The sequence below is a fragment of the Elaeis guineensis genome, chromosome 13 (assembly GCF_000442705.2).
Source record: "Elaeis guineensis isolate ETL-2024a chromosome 13, EG11, whole genome shotgun sequence".
NCBI classification, from domain to species: Eukaryota; Viridiplantae; Streptophyta; class Magnoliopsida; order Arecales; family Arecaceae; genus Elaeis; species Elaeis guineensis.
The window spans coordinates 61,533,131-61,552,079 of NC_026005.2; the positions used below are offsets into that span (position 1 = coordinate 61,533,131).

The 18,949-nt window shown below is 35.1% G+C and overlaps 1 pseudogene; it reads left to right on the top strand.

Annotated features, from left to right (window-relative positions):
- Window positions 1-18,729, top strand: part of LOC140853140 (protein DOWNY MILDEW RESISTANCE 6-like) — a 29,542-nt pseudogene extending 10,813 nt beyond the window's left edge.
- The last annotated feature ends 220 nt before the right edge of the window (window positions 18,730-18,949 follow it).

Genomic DNA, 18,949 nt, shown 5'->3' on the forward strand with positions numbered 1-18,949 from the left:
TGTCGGGCTTCATTGGCTTTCTTATGCATAAACTGGTCCTAACACATTGACTCTAGAATAGTTCTAGAGTTTGGGTCTAGTCTCTCATAAAAGGTTTGGCATAGTCTCCAAGTCTCAATTTCATGGTGCGGGCATTGGGTTAAAAGATTCTTAAAATGATCAAAACACTTCCAGAAAGACTTACCCCCAAATTGATAAAATTGATTAATTTTATTTCTTAACTTGGTTATTTTATGATGTGGAAAAAATTTTCTCAAAAAAGTTTTGACAAATCCATCCCAAGTTGTGATCGAGTGATTGGGCAGACAATATAACCATTTCTTAGCACTGTCCTTGAGAGCAAAATTAATTAGCCTAAGTTTAATAGCATCATCTGACAATTGGTGTATTCTCATGGGTCACATACTTCCTCAAATTCTCTAATAAAAATATATGCATCTTCATTACCAGTGAATTTAGGGAGCATGTTAATGATTTGAGATTTAATTTCAAAAGTTGCATTGGTTTGGGGAAGTCTGATACAAGATGGTTGGACTGACCCAACAGGATAGCAAAGATCTTTTAGGATCTGAGGTTGATTGACTTCACTCATTGTGGACTTAGAATTTTCTTAGATTAGGGTAGGGTTTGAATCAATTCTCACTAAACGACTAGATTTTCTTTTCTAAGTTGCAATCTTGTGAGATTTTTAATGATTTTTTTTGTTAGAAAAGAGAAGAGAAAGGAGAGATAGATGAGAAGAGAATTTTAAAGATGAGTGCTTAAGAAGTCCTAAATCGAGAGACGATAGAGAAAAATATTTTAATTAGGGTTAATGGTTATAGGTTAGTAATTAAGTTATGCAGACAATCCTAACTAAGGATAATCCTAGATCTAGACAGCTTTTAACTATCAAGATTGCCTTTGAGCACTTCAGGTAAAAGACTAGCCACTCAACTAGTTAAGAAAGTATAAGATTGATGGGGGTCCCCTCGTTACTTTCCTTAAACACCAACTGAGTTGGTCAGATAAATGAACAGAATCAATTAAATAACCATCTTCAATTAGGATGTAGTCTCTAAATCACTTTTCTAGATACCAATCAAACTGCCTCATCCTAATCCAACCCAACTCTTTGGATCCCTTGTCCTATTGAGCTCGAGAGTCCTTAGGGACCAACGTCTAATTGATTTTAAGTTAAAGTTTAGGTCAATACAGTATGCAAGATGGTGATTTGTGGGCCAAGGAAGGGTAATAAAATCTCCATCTTATCTTATTTAGGATTTGTATCCTTAAGATGTTTTATAGAATTATGCAATGCAAGAAGAAAAGATAGCCAGATTTGGTAGTTAGTCAAGAGTAAATTGATTTGTTTTACTTTTTAGGTTTTGTAATTAAGTATCTAATTTTTTAAGTAGATTACGAGGTGTCAATGCAGAGATTTTTTTTTTGAAAGAAAATAAGTTTGACTAAGGAACTAAGAAAATTAGAAAGCAAATAAAAAGAAACTAAGAATAAGACTAAAAAAAAAATTTTTAAAAAAAAATAATCGTACCTAGATCTCTAGCAACGATACTAAAATTTGATCGCTGTTGTAAACGGTCAAGAATAAAAACCCACTCAAAATATATAGATAGGGTGAGTAGAGATCGTTTTCCACGGAGATCTAGGGCGATTATCTTTTTTTTTTTTAAAAAAAAATAAAAAAAAATTATTTATAGAAGAATTAAATAAAAATAAAATAACAAAAATTCAATTATAAATATAAATTAATTTATGAAAGAAAATAAGTCAGAGAAATAATCCAGAAATTCTGAATCCACCATGCAAATTAGATTTATTTTTTTTCTTATGTCGTAATATTAATTCTTGTGATTAAGATAGCTTATTTTTAAGGGATACGGACTATATTAGTAGATTACAGCTCATCCTGTCAAAGTATAAACTATCTAAATTTAATTACAAGATATAAAATTTAATCTAACATATCATGATCTATCTCTCTAAAGTACATACCATATCCAGAGATCATGGCACGTCAATAAAGGGTATAGGTCGTGTAGGCTGGATCAATACCGCAAAAAAAAATAAAAAGATATGAAATAAAAGTATAATTTTATTGCATAAAAATTAAATACAAGAAAAAAATAAAAATTCATTTACAGGCTTCATCGTATTCCTGGATTGAAAGGATTTAGCCATGCATCAAGCTCTCTTGCTCCATAATCTTCCAATATTTGATCCCTAAAGCTCCTTAATTTTTTTCTCTATTTTGTTACTTTTTTTTTGATTTTTTCTCCTCCCTATACTTATTCTCAGACCTCCTATTTATAGGTGAAATTTTATATTTTTTTGGTAGGATAAGGAGTCCTAAAATCTTTAGAAATCGTATGATACTTTTTACATTAATTTCTGGCCATCAGATCGTCTTTAAACCACCCACATCAGCCCAAAATCTGATGTTTTACTCCTTATCAAAGTCGGATATATTTCTGACCATCCAATCATGCTCCAAATAGAATTCCAGCCGTTGCATTGCACAAATCTCTCCTTAACAAAGTCGGGAACTACCACAGCCGTTGAATCGAGCTCCAAATTTGATCTGGACCCTCGATCAGTGCCAAAAAAAACATTCTTTCAGCTATGGACCACACCTGTGGATCGCAAACTGCTCCTGTGGATTGCATCCTTGATTTTGTAGATCGAGCAACCGATCTACCATGCACCAAAGATAATTTTTAATATTTTTAGGATATTTTAGCTTGATTTTCGCTCCAATTTTTGTTTGAAAAATAAGAAAAAAATATGTATTAAATTTTTTAAAATTTTTTTATTATTTTGGTACTTAAATTATTTAATTAAATCAACATCTATTTTTCATAAATATGTTCTAATTTTATTTTTTTTAAAATTATTTATTTTTGTAAGAAAATCTAATTTATTCGTGAAATTAAGTTTTTAAGAAGATGTTAGCACCATAAATTATCAAAAATATCTTCAATAAATATAAAAATATATCACTTATCACTGTTATTATAACTACTCTAGTAATTATTTTAAAAAATATCACCAAAGATATATAATATTATAGTGATTTGTCAGAAATGTTACTAAAAATTAATATATAGCAATAATGGTATATTATAACCACCATAAGAAATTATAATATAGAGTAACAATTTTAAAAATTATCATAAGAGTCTAAAATATTATAACAATTATTCATAGATATTGTAAAATTTTTTTTATATTGCTGTAGTACCTTGTAAGGATAATATTTTTTGGTTAAACAAAACTCAATTGGTAATATATATTGTTTCATTGCAAAATATAAACTATTTATCAATGAAATAAATTTTTCTACCTATATATCAATGTATAATTAATAATTTTATTGTTAAATATTTATGGTTTTTATTATGATAAATTTGTATTTGTTGCACATTGATTTCAGATTTTTATAATGATAATATTTCATCATGGAATATGTGGTTGAATTTTTTTCAAAAATAGATATTACATATATTTAATAGATTCTAAAAGTAACAAGGTTTTGCTACATATATTGACTATATGCTATTTATACTTAAAAATTCTTAATGGATTAAATATTCTATTTTCAACATTATTTGGATAGACTTATTTACTGAATGGGTTGCATGATCAGTCAAGTCAAGTAAATTGTTAGAGAAATATTAGTTAGGTCTAGCTTTAAATTTTTAATCTACTCTATGATAGTTTTATATACGTTAGTGATTATTAGTCAATTAAAGATATATTATTATAATTTATTAATACATGGGTGCATAATATCTTTTGCCTACTCTTGTGAAAAAAGTTTTAATATTTATTGGTTATTAATGGGACAATAAAGTTAATAAAATTGCTTGTATATTCTATTCTATCAAAGATTTTTTGATAGGTTTGATATATATTATTTTCAACTTGATTTGATCTAATCCATTTAATGAATAAGTTACATAAATCAAGTTAATTTAACAATTAGATGAAAATAGTTTATAATAGAAAATTTATTATTAATATTGCAAGTGATGCATCATAACCAAGTAATGATCTAAGATATAATTGTTATATCGTATTTGGTCCTCTGCTGACATGTCCAATTTTCGAAGACATGGCAGACACATAGCATCATAATCTAATGGTTCGAAGCACAAGATTTGAGAACCATCATGTGACCCAAACAGTATCATACACATCGACACTTAGTCGATCACCACATGAGATTGATAACATAGCGATGTCCACATCATTGGATTTTCATCAATCCTATATCACTTCCACCCTGGCTCCCTACAAGCCGTCCTCCAGATCAAATGTTCTCGAGAGTGTTAGGTGCATGGATCTTGCTGGGTCAGCATTCTGCCACGCAGGCCCACAATCTCTTCAAACATGAGTGGCAGACCCCATGGCAGCCTACTAACCCCCACTCTCCTAGCTCTGACAGCCACCATTCTGACTCCGATGATATCCACCATGATTGCTCTGACAGTCACAGCCTCGACACTGACGGGCGCCAACCACTTAACAAGCTCTCTCCTGTAAAAGGGGAGAGAAAGGGAAAAACAAAAGAGATTCCTTCTTCTTCTCAACTAGGGACTCTCGTTCTCATCATCTTCTTTCTCTTCTACCATTTTTTTTTCTAACTGTCACTGACTTAACCATCGAAGGGCCCATCGCTGGAGAATGTCTACCTCATTCTCTGATGGTCAGGCTTTCTTTATAGGTGCTCGGATCTGATCGGCTCCTGCTTGCCCTGATGATGGGCGGTCCTTGATCTGAATCATCCAGCCCAGTTACTCCAGCTAGTTCCACTACTTCGGTCCAGCCAGAGAGGAGCAGAAACATGTTGGTGCTAGAGGAACAGTGGGGGGCCATGCATCCACTAATCTCAATTTCTCGGAGAAGATAGTGCAAGCAAAGTCCTACCGACAACCTTCCCTGCATAGTGCACTTGATGCGCGACATGCCGAAGACCAACCTCCCCAACCAGATCCTACCAATGCAATGATGGAGAAAGTCCAAGCGCTTGTAGCTACTACACAATAGCTACGACACAGTGCGGTAAGGACCCAAGCTTTGCTAGCGTCTCTATCTCAGCATAGCCGTCGGACCCGTGTAGATGGGTCAAAATGAGGGTGCTAGCATTCAGACACGGCTCAAGCCTCTCACTGACTATCACAATTGGTAGAACTGGCTCCACATCACTCACCTCAACGCCCTCAAAGCTCAAGAAAAAATGATCGATGAGATCGAACGCTGAAGCCCTCTAAGAGGAACTCCACCACAAGTCAACACCAAGACCATTACTGACAAGAAGATGAACTTGAGAGGAAGGTATGGAAATTGAAACTACAAATTAGCGAGTTTCAAGGAGCTAGCCATTAGTAGAATGATGGCTATGGCTTCAACACCCAACCTTCATTCTCTCGAGAGACACTAAGCAAACTAATTATGCATCAATTCAAGATGCCGTGGGTCGGGCCGTATGACAGCATGACCAATCCGCTCGACCACCTAGAGGGTTATAGAACCCTCATGATGCTATGGGGCTGTGGGATGCATCCAATGCCCTCCTCTACCAAGCTTTTCTGATGACTCTCAGGAGAAGCACGAAAGTCTGATTCTCCAGCATTCCATAAGGATCCACTTACTTCTTTGAGTAGCTAGGAAAGCAGTTCATTACATACTTTGGTAGCTGGAAGCCACAACTAAAAAATGGTGACAACCTCTTTTTTATTGAGCAAAGAAAAGATGAGCCGTCAAGAGACCACACGGTGCATTTTAACATGGTTATGCTTGAAGTTCGAAACTTCAGCAAGTCCGCCACCACTTTGACGATGGAACGAGGATTCAGGGATGAGAGCTTGATTTTCTTCCTCAATAAGAACTCTCCAAAGGATTACGTCGAGCTCTTAGTCCAAGCCAAAAAATATGCTTGAGCCGAGAAAGGTAGAACTCATCATTGGGGAGAGAAAGGGAGGAAGAATGGTGACAAAAAATGGCCCTAGGATGATGATTGCGAAGCCTCAAAAGGAAAAGAAAATCACCCCTAAAAATAAAGGGAGAAGAATCCTTTCTATCATTCCAACGATCATGTCTCTCTCTCTACTTCATGTGCTCAGATCGTCATGGAGATCGAAGTTGAAACTTCACCCATCAGCCTCCAAAAATGAGAGTGCCAACAAATTAGAGAGATCGAGAATACTACCACACCCATCCCAACCATAACCACGGCATCGAGAAGTGCCATCAGTTGAAGGGTAGGATCGAAGACCTTGTCCGATAAGGGCACCTTATCAAAACAAGAGCCCCACGAAGAATCCTCATCGGAAGACCACCGATGTAGAGGACAACCTCGATGATAACTTGATAGCTGGCATTGTAGATATGACCTCGGTACCTATTGGTAGCAGGGGGTAGACAGCGCAGTGAATCAAACAACAAGCTCTGAAACCATCGATATTCAGTGCTAAAGGATGTGAATGGTTTCGTTCTACGATTACAGGCATCAATGACATTGAAATGAGGGGAAACTCCAATCATGGCAACCGACCACATTAACAAATGGATCGAAATCGAGCACCCCTCATAAGTCATCGGGATAAGAGCTCGAGATGGGATGGCATTGTGCTGGCGGTAAGTGACTAATCACTACAGCACCCGCACCAAAGCCACTGCCTGTTGACCCGAAGAACCTATGACTGAATGTACTGAATCATCCAAATCCATTGAACACGATAGGTGAACTCCAAATTAGGAATATTGAAAGAATAATATCCTACAAGCTAATCACAAGTGTAATACAATAAAATATTTTTTTGTATTTTATCTTTCAAACTCATGCAATTTGATAATTATTATTAATAAAGTAAGATTTTTTGATTCATTATATGCTGTATTTTATGTTTGTTTAAGATTATAATGAACCTCATAGATTAGGACAATGGTTTTAGGGCTATGATGAGATCATGCTAATGAGACCTAAATTTTTGATAGTTCTAATCTAAAATATTCTCAGTCATTGATTCATTGAGTCAGGGATCAATAATATCGATAAGACTGGGACATCCTATGTATGCTCGATGGTGAGGATAGTTGATCTCACAATCACTTGTGTGGTGATACTAATACAAGAATAAGAGTACTTATTAGAGAATGAGTTTACTGAATTGATCTATAAAAGAATATTTGATGGAGCCTTATTTGCATGTCAACAGATTATTCTCTAGTGGGAGCTATGTAAATGATCCTTAAACCTAAGATCACCATGGTAGCTTATGAACATGAATCCATATTTTGATTCATTCTCTAGCTTGATTTTTTGATCCTTATGTGGAGTGTTCTGGATATGATGAAGTGTGCATGAAGATTGTGAGTGGTCAATAAGGGATCGATTACTCCTAATAAGGAGAGTGAACATCCTATGTGATCTCACAGTTTGATGATTCAGAAAATCTTTGATCAAAGTAGGATGATAATTAGAAAAAAAAAATTTTAATATATCATCAACTGAATCATCACCTTTTGATCGAGATACATATAGATGAGCATTTGGATTTGATATGATTTCATACTCATAGCTCATCTGGGATGTTGTATGACTAAATGATTGAATTGTACGATAACTTGCTATTGAAGGATAATTTTGATATTTTTATCAAATTCTATCTCTTTCAGATAGTCATGATATATTACTAGACGTCAATCTTGACTTATAGACTTATAATAATTAAAAAAATTTAATTCAAAATCTAATTAGAAAGAGTTCTGATTAATTGATGTAATTAGACTGATCTAATTCAATCAGTTTGGTTTAGATCATGAGTCTGAGTCCACAGCTGGCTAGATATGAAATCCAATAGATCACACACTTTGAGATATGATTTTGATATGATTTAATTAAAATTTATTATAAATTTTATGAGTTAATTTGATATGCTAGTATATTGTGTTAACCCAAATTTCTAATTAGGTTAGTTCAAAGTATTTGAGCTAAACCAAACCTGTTGCCTTTGACCTAATTAGATTAGGTCTAAATTAATTAGTTTCCTACCTAACTTGAATGTGTTTTAAGTGTAGAAGGACTCTTCCATGCCACCAGATTTTTCATGCCAAAATTAATGCCGCCCACTTGGTTTTTGTGTTAAGGAAGAAGGAGAGTCCTTCTTCTTTAAGACTCTTAACCAATCTGACTTTTATTCCTCCCCACCTCTTCATATTACACACCTATTTATATATGAGAATTTATGGGTGTAGAAGAGGAGGAGTCCTTTTATTTGAAGGCTCTTCTGTGCCAATTAATCACATAGAGAATTTATTCTTTGCATGAGAAATTAGAGCGCCAAGAGTTGGCACCCCTTGGGATATGTTGGCGCCCCTTCATTCCATATATAAAGGGGGTGCCACATATGAATTAAACCCTAAATTTCTTTGGTTGTTAGGCATGTGACAAAAGAGGAAAAGATAAGAAAAAATAAGAAAAAATAAGAGAGAAAAACAGAAAGAAGAGAAGAGAGGAAAAGGAAAGCAAGGGTTGCTTGTCCTAGGATTTGATTTTTTCAAGTGTTGAAGTTCCAAATCAGTTTTGGGTGATGAGTTCTCTTAAAAAGAGATTTTTGGTATGATTTTAATGGAGGTTTCAAAGGTATATAGGTGGTGATGTGATTGGTTTTCGAGAAGAAAAGCCAGCAATGTTCTTGTGAAGAAAGGCTGCAGCACTACGTCGGTTGGAAAGGACTCTGATCTATCCCATGTGGATCACCATTGGAAGGCTCTACTTTAGAGTCTTATGGAGACCATTTTGTTACCAGACCACCATCTTCAGGAAGTGTTACTTCTAACCCATTGCATGCTTGTTTTTGGTTTGATTGTAGTCTGCAAGGAATTTCTAGGATTTGTGTTCTGATCGATTAGCTTTAAATATTAAAACTTATTTTCATGCATATCAAAATTTTTGAAATTCATATTTTATTGTGTGATCAAAATTCAACAATAGTATTAGAGCCATCTTTATTAGATTCAATCAAACAAGTACTATTTTTGTAATATAGATTAGATATGATTCATATGTTGTCGGTTGTATTGATCGATTACTTGCATCGATCTTTAAACCAAAAATTATTTTGATCATGATTGTAGTTAGACTATTAAATTTTAGTTATTAAATTTAAAATTTATCATTATTTAAAATTTTATGATTCATGATAGGTTGATGATTTAATCAATTTTATTGGGTGCATTGGATTAAGGTCAATTGTTAACCTAGTCAAGCCTATTTTGATTAGAGTTTTGAATCAGGTGTAATCCAAGTTGGATTAAGATTCAAAATGTTGGCTCAAATTAAATTTGACAAATGAATTGGACCAAGTGTTGGATCCAAATCATAGTCAAATAATTTTGGCTCAAGTGTTGAATGCTCCCTACATGATTTTTGTTATCATGTTTTTGGCATAAGCATATGAATGATATTACAACTTAAATAGCATGGTTTATAGCATGATATTATTATTTTTCTTCTTATGATATGCACTTTTACGTATGATGTAAATTGTTAGGATATATTAGAGACCAGTTTAAATCCTCATTAAAAATTATATTAAGTTGTAGTATTAGGATTCACTTGCTAACCGAATGTCGGATTCATTAATTAGTTGGTATCTAAGGTAAGTGTCAAAGGTGATTTTCGAATTAGGTCCGTTTGCTTTCTTGATCAAGTTGTTGGAGTCTAAAGAAAGCATGGGGTAGCCTCCCACCTACTTACCTAACTAATCTGATCTATTGAGTTTCGAGTTTGGATTGCTTAGTGATGTAGATACTACATGTGCCTTCCTTCATACTAAGCCAATATCATGTCAAGAATTATAGTGAGTTTGTTGTGCAACCACAAAACTTACTATGGAGATTGATGTAGGGTTATCTTAGTACATATTTGATGCTTACAGTATTTTGGATATATTACTTTATTGTGCAATCATAAGGGCAGCATCATTCAGATATGATTGTATGAAAATGAAGGATCTGATTTAACTAAAATATTATAGTTTTTTATGCAACCATAAGACTATGAATATTTTAGAAGTAGAAAGATGTTGAGAGTTGCATGAGATGCAATTAAAAAAGAGTTTCCTACCTTTAAACTCATGAAAGTTTGTTATGCAATCACAAGGCCTTTTATGAGAAATTAAGATCTCAACCCTATGAAGAAAATCAATAGAATTTCTCGTTTATCATAGAAGAGGGCTATAGTATTCTATAAAATTATGGGAGTAACAATTAGATAAAAGATCTAATATAGTTGTGTATGTCATCATGAGTTATCCGCTTATATTATTTTCTTGTTACTATAGATTAATCTGTATAATGGCATCTTCACTTTTACTGCATGACATATTTGATGTCAACAAGTTGATCAGACCCAATTATATGGAATGGTTGAGGAACTTAAGAATTATTCTCACATAGGAGAAAGTCTCCTATATTTTGGATACCCCTACACCTGATTCAATCGATGAAGATGCAATTGAAAAAAAAAGGACCACATATAAGATGTGGCAAGATGACAGTATGACTGTCAAATGTATCATGCTTGCCTCTATGAGTAATGAGCTTCAAAGACAACATAAAGGTATGGATGTTCCTTCCATATTCTTTAATCTAAAGGAGTTATATGGAAAACAAAGTCAGACTGCAAGATATAAGATATCTAAGCAGTTATTTCATGTCAGGATGAGTGAAGGTATGTTCGTGCAGGCTCATATCCTGAAGATGATTGACCTGATCACTCATCTGAGATAGTTAGATTTTGTAATAGATGGTGAGCTTAGTCAGGATCTGATCCTGTAATCACTCTCTAACTTCTTCTTACAGTTTGTCATAAACTATCATATGAATAAACTGAACACTAGCCTGTCTGAGCTGTAAAATATGCTTAAGACAGCAGAGAGCCATTTCAAAGGTGAAAAAGCTCATATTCTTCTTATAGATAAGATCTCCAAGAAGAAAAGCAAGAAGGATTCTAAGAAAAAGATGAACTCTAAGACTAGCATCTCAAAGAAGAAGGTGAAGAAAATCTCCAACAAGAGTACCTATTATCAATGTCGCAAAGGAGGCCACTGAAAGAGGAACTGTAAGGACTACCTTATAAGTTTGAAGCACAAAGAAGCAAGTGTTGCTAAAAGTTTGTATATGATACAAACAAACTTATTATTAAGTACTTCAACATCAGATTCTTGGATATTAGATACCGTCTATGGCTCACACCATTACAAATCATTACAGGATCTACAGAAAATAAAAAATCTGAATAAAGATGATTTCGTGCTATTCGGCACTAGTGGAGAGTCTATCCAGGCCAAAACTATAAGAACCAAGCTGTTGAAGTTACCTTCAGGCAAAATTTTAGAATTGAAAGACTATTACTATGTGTCAAATATTATTAGAAATATTATTTCTATACCTATGTTATTAGAAAAATATTTTGAAATAAAAGGAAAGGGCAATGGTTGCTCTATTTAATTTTTTAATAAATGTTATGGTAACACTTTTATAGATAATGATCTTTTATTCTTGTCACTTAATGATAATATTCTTCATGTTGATCATATGAAGAAAAAAAGAAAGAAGATGTGAATGTCACATATCTCTGGTACTATCGGTTTGGTCATATCAATGAGTCAAAGATTAACAGGTTATACAAAAAAAAAATTTAATCCTTGTGATTTTGAATTATATAGAACTTGTGAATCTTGTCTCATGGGTAAGATGACCAAGACTCCATTTACTAGACATGGAGATAAGATGAGCGATATTTTGGGTCTAGTACATATTGATGTCTAGGATCTAATATCAACTCAAGCTAGAGAAAGATACTCTTACTTTATCATATTCACATATGATTTATCTAGGTTTGGATATGTATATTTATTGAAATATAAATTCGAAGCTTTTGATAAGTTTAAGGAGTATCAAAGAATGATTGAGAAATAAACTGATAAAAGTATCAAGGTTCTTCCATCTGATTGAGGAGGAGAATACTTAACTATGAGTTTCTTGATTATTTAAAGAAAAATAAAATTCTCTCTCAATAGACACCTTCTTACATTTCATAATTAAATAGTATTACAAAAAGAAAGAATCATACCTTATTAGATATGATGCGGTCCATGATATGCTTCACAGATCTTTCGATCTTATTTTGGATTCATGCCCTAGAGACTGCCTAATACTCTATATGAGATATGAAAAAAAAGCCTAATCTTAAGTATCTTAAGATTTGGGGCTATCCTGCTTATGTCAGAAATACTGAAGGATATAAGCTAAGTGCTAGGTCGAATAAATGTAGATTTGTAGGTTATCTTAAGAAGAGTATAGGATACTACTTCTACCATCCTACTCAATAAAAAATGTTTATTAGTAGGCATGTCACTTTTTCGAAGAAAGAGTTCATCCAAGAAAGGGATAGTGAGAGAATTGTTGAACTTCAGGAAGTTCAAGACCTATAGTCTATCCAGAAGCAATATGTGGAGAGTCCATAAGTTGATCCTCAACCTGATATGTCCATTGTTGAAACACAGCTATAACACACATCTCCTCTTCGAAGGTCAAGTAGAGTGCGTAATGTTCCATTCAGGTATGGATTTATCATTGAGAATGACAACTCATCCCATATCATTGAGAATGATGATCTCATGATCTATTTGAAAGCAGTCATGAGTAGTGACTCTGACAGATGGCTTAAGATCATGAAATCTAAAATAGACTCCATATGTGCCAACTAAGTTTGGACTTTGGTTGATGCGCCTGAGGGTGTAATCCCAATAGGCTGCAAATGGATCTTCAAAAAGAAGATTGAAGCAGATGGCTAGGTAGAGACCTATAAGGTCAAGCTGGTGGCAAAATATTTCAGACAAAGATAAGATATTGACTATGAATAAATCTTTTCATCTATAGTCATGCTCAAGTCTATTCGAATCATAATTGCTATAGCTGCATACTATGACTATGAGATCTAACAGATGGATGTCAAGACTGTCTTCTTTAATAGAAATATTGAGAAAAAAGTTTATATAACTTAGTCAGAGAGATTTATCTCCAGTGGGAGGGCAAATCAAGTATGCAAGTTGAAAAAATTTATTTATAAATTAAAACAGGCATCGAGAAGTTGAAATATCCATTTTGATGAGATAGTCAAATCGTTTGGCTTTATCAAATATGTGGATAAACCATATATATATAAAAAGACTAGTGAAAATGTCATTATCTTTTTGATCTTGTATGTGGATGACATACTGCTCATTGAGAATGACATCTCAATATTGTAATCGATCAAAATATAACTATCATAAAAGTTTTCCATGAAAGACTTGGGTGAAGCATCCTATATACTTGGTCTAAAGATCTATAAGGATAGATCAAAAAGGATGCTTAGCTTATCCTAGTCTAGGTACATAGATCTTGTATTGAAGAGGTTCAACATGAAAAAAAATAAAAGATGTTACTTACCCATGAGTCATGGCATGCAACTCTTTAAGAAGATGTCTCTTAAGACATCTGAAGAGAGAAATAGAATGAGTTCTATTCCTTATGCTTCGACTGTAGGATCGATTATGTATGCTATACTGTGTACCAGGCCTGATGTAGCTTATGTTTTAGATATTGTAAGCAAATTTCAGACAGATCCAAGAGAAAATTATTGAAAAACTGTAAAAAATATTTTCAAGTACTTAAGAAAGACTAAAGATGCTTTTCTCATTTATGGTGGATCTGATTTGAAATTAGAAGGCTTCACATATTCTTGTTTTCAATTTGATCTGGATAATAACAAATCCATATTTGAGTATATTTTTACCTTATATGGTGGTGTAGTAAGTTGAAAGAGTTTCAAACGGTAAACTGTTGCTGACTCAATCATTGAGGTCGAGTATATTACTGCTAGTGAGGCTGCTGAAGAAGCCGTCTGGATAACAAAATTTATCTCAAAGTTAGGTGTAGCTTCTGAAATTGAACAATCAGTACCTTTTTATTGTAACAATACTGGGATGGTTGCTCAAGCTAAGGAATCGAGATCTCATCATAAATTCAAGCACATCCTAAGATGGTTCCACCTCGTTCGGGAGATAGTCGAAAGATGCGATGTGATCGTTGAGCGAGTTGACATCAAAAATAATATAACGGATCCATTCACTAAGATCTTATTATTGCAGCAGTTTGACCACTACCTAAATTGTATGGGCATCAAATATAGGGACGATTGACTTTAGTACAAGTAGAAGATTGAAAGAATAATGCTCTACAAGCCAATTGCATGTGTGATGTGATAGGATATTTTTTTATATTTTATCTTCTAAACTCATATAATTTGACAATTATTATTAATAAAGTTAGGCTTTTTGATCCAGTATATGCTGCATCTTATGCTTGTTTAAGATTATAATGAACCCCATAGGTTAGGACAATGATTTTAGGGCCATAATGAGATCATGCCAGTGAGATCTAAATCTTTGATAGTTCTAATCTAAAATATTCTTAGTCATTGGTTTATTGAGTCAGAGATTAATGATACCGGTAAGACTTGCACATTGTATGTATGCTCGATGGTGAGGATGGTTGATCTGATAATCACTTGTGTGATAACACTAATACAAAGATATGAGTGCTTATTAGAGAATGAGTTTACTAAATTGACCTACGAAAGAATATTTGATGGAGTCTTATTTGCATGTCAGCAGATTGTTCTCTAATGAGAGTTGTGCAAGTGATCCTTAAACCTGAGATCATCAAGGTACCTTGTGGATATGAATCTATATTTTGGTTCATTCCGTAGCTTAGTTCTCTGATCCTTATGTGGGATGTTCTGGATATGGTGAAGTATGCATGGAGACTGTAAGTGGTCAATAAGAGATCGGCCACTCCTAATAAGGAGAGCAAACATCCTATATGATCTCACAGGTTGATGATTCGAAAAGTCTTTAGCCAAAGCAGGATGGTAATTAGAAAATTTTTTTTAATGTATCATCAACTGAATCATCATCTTCTGATCGAGATGCATATAGATGAGCATTTGAGTTTGATATGATTTTATATCTATAGCTCATCCGAGATATTGTATGATTGAAGGATTGAATTGTATGGTAACTTGCCACTAAAGAATAATTTTGATATTTTTACTAAATTTTATCTCTTTCAGATAGTCATGATACGTTGCTAGATATCAATCTTGACTTATAAACTCATAAAAATTAAAAATATTTAATTTATAAATTAATTAAAAAAAGTTCTGATTAGTTGATGCAATTGGGCTGACCTATTCAATCGGTTTGGTTTAGATCATGAGCTTGAGTCCACTGCTGGCTAGATATGGAATCCAATAGATCACATATTTTAAATTTAATTTGGATCTAATTTAATTAAAATTTATTATAAATCCTACAGGTTGATTAGATATGCTAGCATATTGTGTTAATCCAAGTTTTCAATTAGGTTAGTTCAACGTGTTTGAGCTAAACTAAACCTGTTGCCTTTGACCTAATTAGATTAGGTCTAGATTAATTGGTTTCCTACCTAACTTGAAAGTATTTTAAATATGGAAGGACTCCTCCATGCCATCAGATTTCCCATGCCAAAATTAATGCCGCCCACTTGGTTTTTGCATTAAGGAAGAAAGAGGGTCCTTTTTCTTTAAGACTCTTAACCAATCTAACTTTTATTCCTCCCCACCTCTTCATATTACATGCCTATTTATATATGAAACTTTATGGGTGTAGAAGAGGAGTCCTTTTGTTTGAAGGCTCTTCTACACCAATTAATATCACATAGAGAATTTATTCTCCAATGAGAAAGTGGAGCATTAAGAGTTGGTGCCCCTTGAGATATGTTGGCGCCCCTTCATTCCTTATATAAAGGGGGTGCCACATATGGATTAAACCCTAAATTTCTTTGATTGTTAGGCATGTGATAAGAGAGGAAAAGACAAGAAAAATTAGAGAAAAAGATAAGAAAAAATAAGAGAGAAAAATAGAAAGAAGAGAAGAGAGGAAAAGAAAAGCAAAGGTTGCTTGTCTTAGGGTTTGGTTTTTTCAAGTGTTGGAGTTCCAAATCAATTTTGAGTGGTGAGTTCTCTTTAGAAGAGATTCTTGACATGGTCCTAGTGGAGGTTTGGAGGGTATACAAGTGGTGGTGCGATCGATTTTTGAGAAGAAAAGTCGGTAGTATTCTTATGAAGAAAGGCTGCAGCACTACGTCGGTTGGAAAGGATCCTAATCTGTCCCATATGGATCACTGTTAGAGGGCTTCTACTTTAGAGCCTTATGGAGACTATTTTGTTACCTGACCACCATCTTCAGGAAGTATTACTTCTAACCCATTGTATGCTTGTTTTTGGTTTGATTGTAGTCTGCAAGGTGTTTCTAGGGTTTGTGTTTTGGTCTGCTAGTTTTAAATGTTAAAACTTATTTTCATGCATATCAAAATTTTTAAAATTCATATTTCACTATATGATCAAAATCCAACAGTACTATGTCAGCTAATGGAAGTAACCAAATTTGGAGCTTATGCATCGACAACTTTCAGCAGCATCTAGCCTTCATGGACCTGGGACTTCAAAAGACTTCGGCAACACTACCAGTAAGCAATGTAATCTCTTATACCTTCATCATCAATAAGATCGTCCCTCCTACTAGAAAGCCTGATTGTGAGCTCTTGCCAAACTGAGCACAGTCATTGGAATAATGCTGAAGACCTCCGAATATCTCGCACAACTTCTTGTCTATGGATAAGTCAAGTAGGGGTCAGAGATAACTTCAGATCAATACTAGATGGTGGCTTGAAAGAGCCTTTAACCATAACATTGGGATGACCACATGAGAGACAAAAGGGAATGAAGGTGCATTTTATTAAGAAAAATTTTTTTATTACAAGATAACTTCAATTGGATGAAGTCTTTTATAACAAAAGAAGAAGATTTACAAGTACAGCCACCATCCGGACCCACAATGGGGTTGATGCGACGAAAATTATAGAGCTCGACGATGCCAACCTCATGGCCCTTGGAGATATGTTGGCCTTCATGATAAATCTCCAAGAAAGGCCGAAAGGCTACACTCATTGGAGAGAGCCAGTCTACCCCCAGAAGGATCCAAGACCCTCCCATGGAGTGGCATCCCAGAACAGCCTCGGCAGATGCCACCACCACTCAGTGAATAAAGCAGTAAAAATTTCCAATACCTCCCATACTAAATGACGATGCATTCCCCTCCAACATGCTCCCTTGAGGCAAAATTTGGCTAGATAGAGGTGCAAGAAGGCTACATCCAACATGATCAAGTGACGATAGCGCTCAGGCAATCAAAGAGATGGCATCATAGGGAGAAGACTAGATGGTTTTAACTTTGAGAGATAGGAGATTTTTATTTATAGAGGAATTGCACCCCAGCACCTCCAACTACCCCACTGGGCATAGGACATGTGTCAGTGGGGAAGAGGTCTGGAAGGCTATACCATCAGAGATCAAAGTGCCAACTACCCCTCTCGATGCATCACCACTATCGAAAAGGCATCTGACATTAAATGCCTAGAGAAATACGGCCCGTCAGTGCACAGTCTTCCAAAGAAAATCTAGTTCCGGCTAAGACCCTTGAAAGGAATAGGGGGAAGGTGTTCAATGCATCTCTGAATAGGATAAGGTATATTCAGGTGCTCACATGCATGCCAGCAATTGGATCGGCAAGTCAATCCCTCGAAGAAACCCCAACCTAGATGCCATGGCTTTCGAACATAGATCAGCACATGTTGAAGATGGTGGGATACCCTAACCCGAGATGAAACTTTTCACGAATGGATATCTTGAGAGCAATCGAAGTGACAAATGATTGAGGTTGAAACAACTGAAAAAGATGGCTTGCTGACAGCATAGTTGAAAGATCTGCTCAGAAATCACCTCACAAACCTTTATCAAGCAAACAATGATTTTTGAGAGAGACCTAAATACCCCAATGATCTACCCAACAATGAAGATCGAACATACCCTGAAGTCCACAACCCAGTGATTTCGCAATCACGTGGCGTCAAAGGCTTCGGCAAAAGGCTGTGTCCTCAAGAAAGGATGCAACTATGAAAGAGGTATACATGATAAAACTTCTTCTTTCATTCATAAAATATTTACATAAAAATGATACCAAAAGGCATTAGATAAAAAAAAAAAAGAAAGAGAAAAAGAAAAAGGATGAAGATTCAATCCTCATCTGAGGAGAATGTCCCCACTTCTTTGTCATTGTTCCCTAGACAGAGGCAGTGCAGGTCTAGCTACGGCATCATATTTTGCAGGTGGACCTTATAGTTCTTGAAACCTTGTACGAAACCAGCAGTAGAGGCATTGAGGAGTTGCCCCTTGAAGGCCTCGAGACCTTGTACTCCATGATGCAGTGGAGATGGGCCTTAGCGAAGGCCTCTACAGAGGTCTCCTGGCGGATCGCTCCCCCCGAGATGGAGGACCCCTCGCTTGGGGCCCTCGGAGGAAACATCACCCAAGAGACACTCGGAGGCTCAAGTGAGGCAGTCTTTGCCCTCTTAGGTGGAGGCCTCCTCCTCAGAAAAGTCACCTTTTTCTTCATGGCCTCCTTCGCTGATCGCAGCAATGGCTCCATCACGGCCAAGCACTTAAGGATGAATGGAAGTCCCTTGATGAATGCATCTACTGTAGGAAAGCAATTTATTTATACAAGTTTCAAATGACGTGCGCCCAGCCAACTAGCAATTGAGTCGTGCCACGTGGTCAGACCCAAAGCACCAAACATCACGGTCATTAATTACACCCTCATCCATTCTAAATACTAAGGAACGATCCTTGAAATGCTTCAAAACTCACCTTAATCTGCCATGCGGTAGGTGGGGATAGGCCTGGGGTGACTCCCCAGTGTGCTCCCTTGAAGGATCCCCTAGCATTAATGGTGGA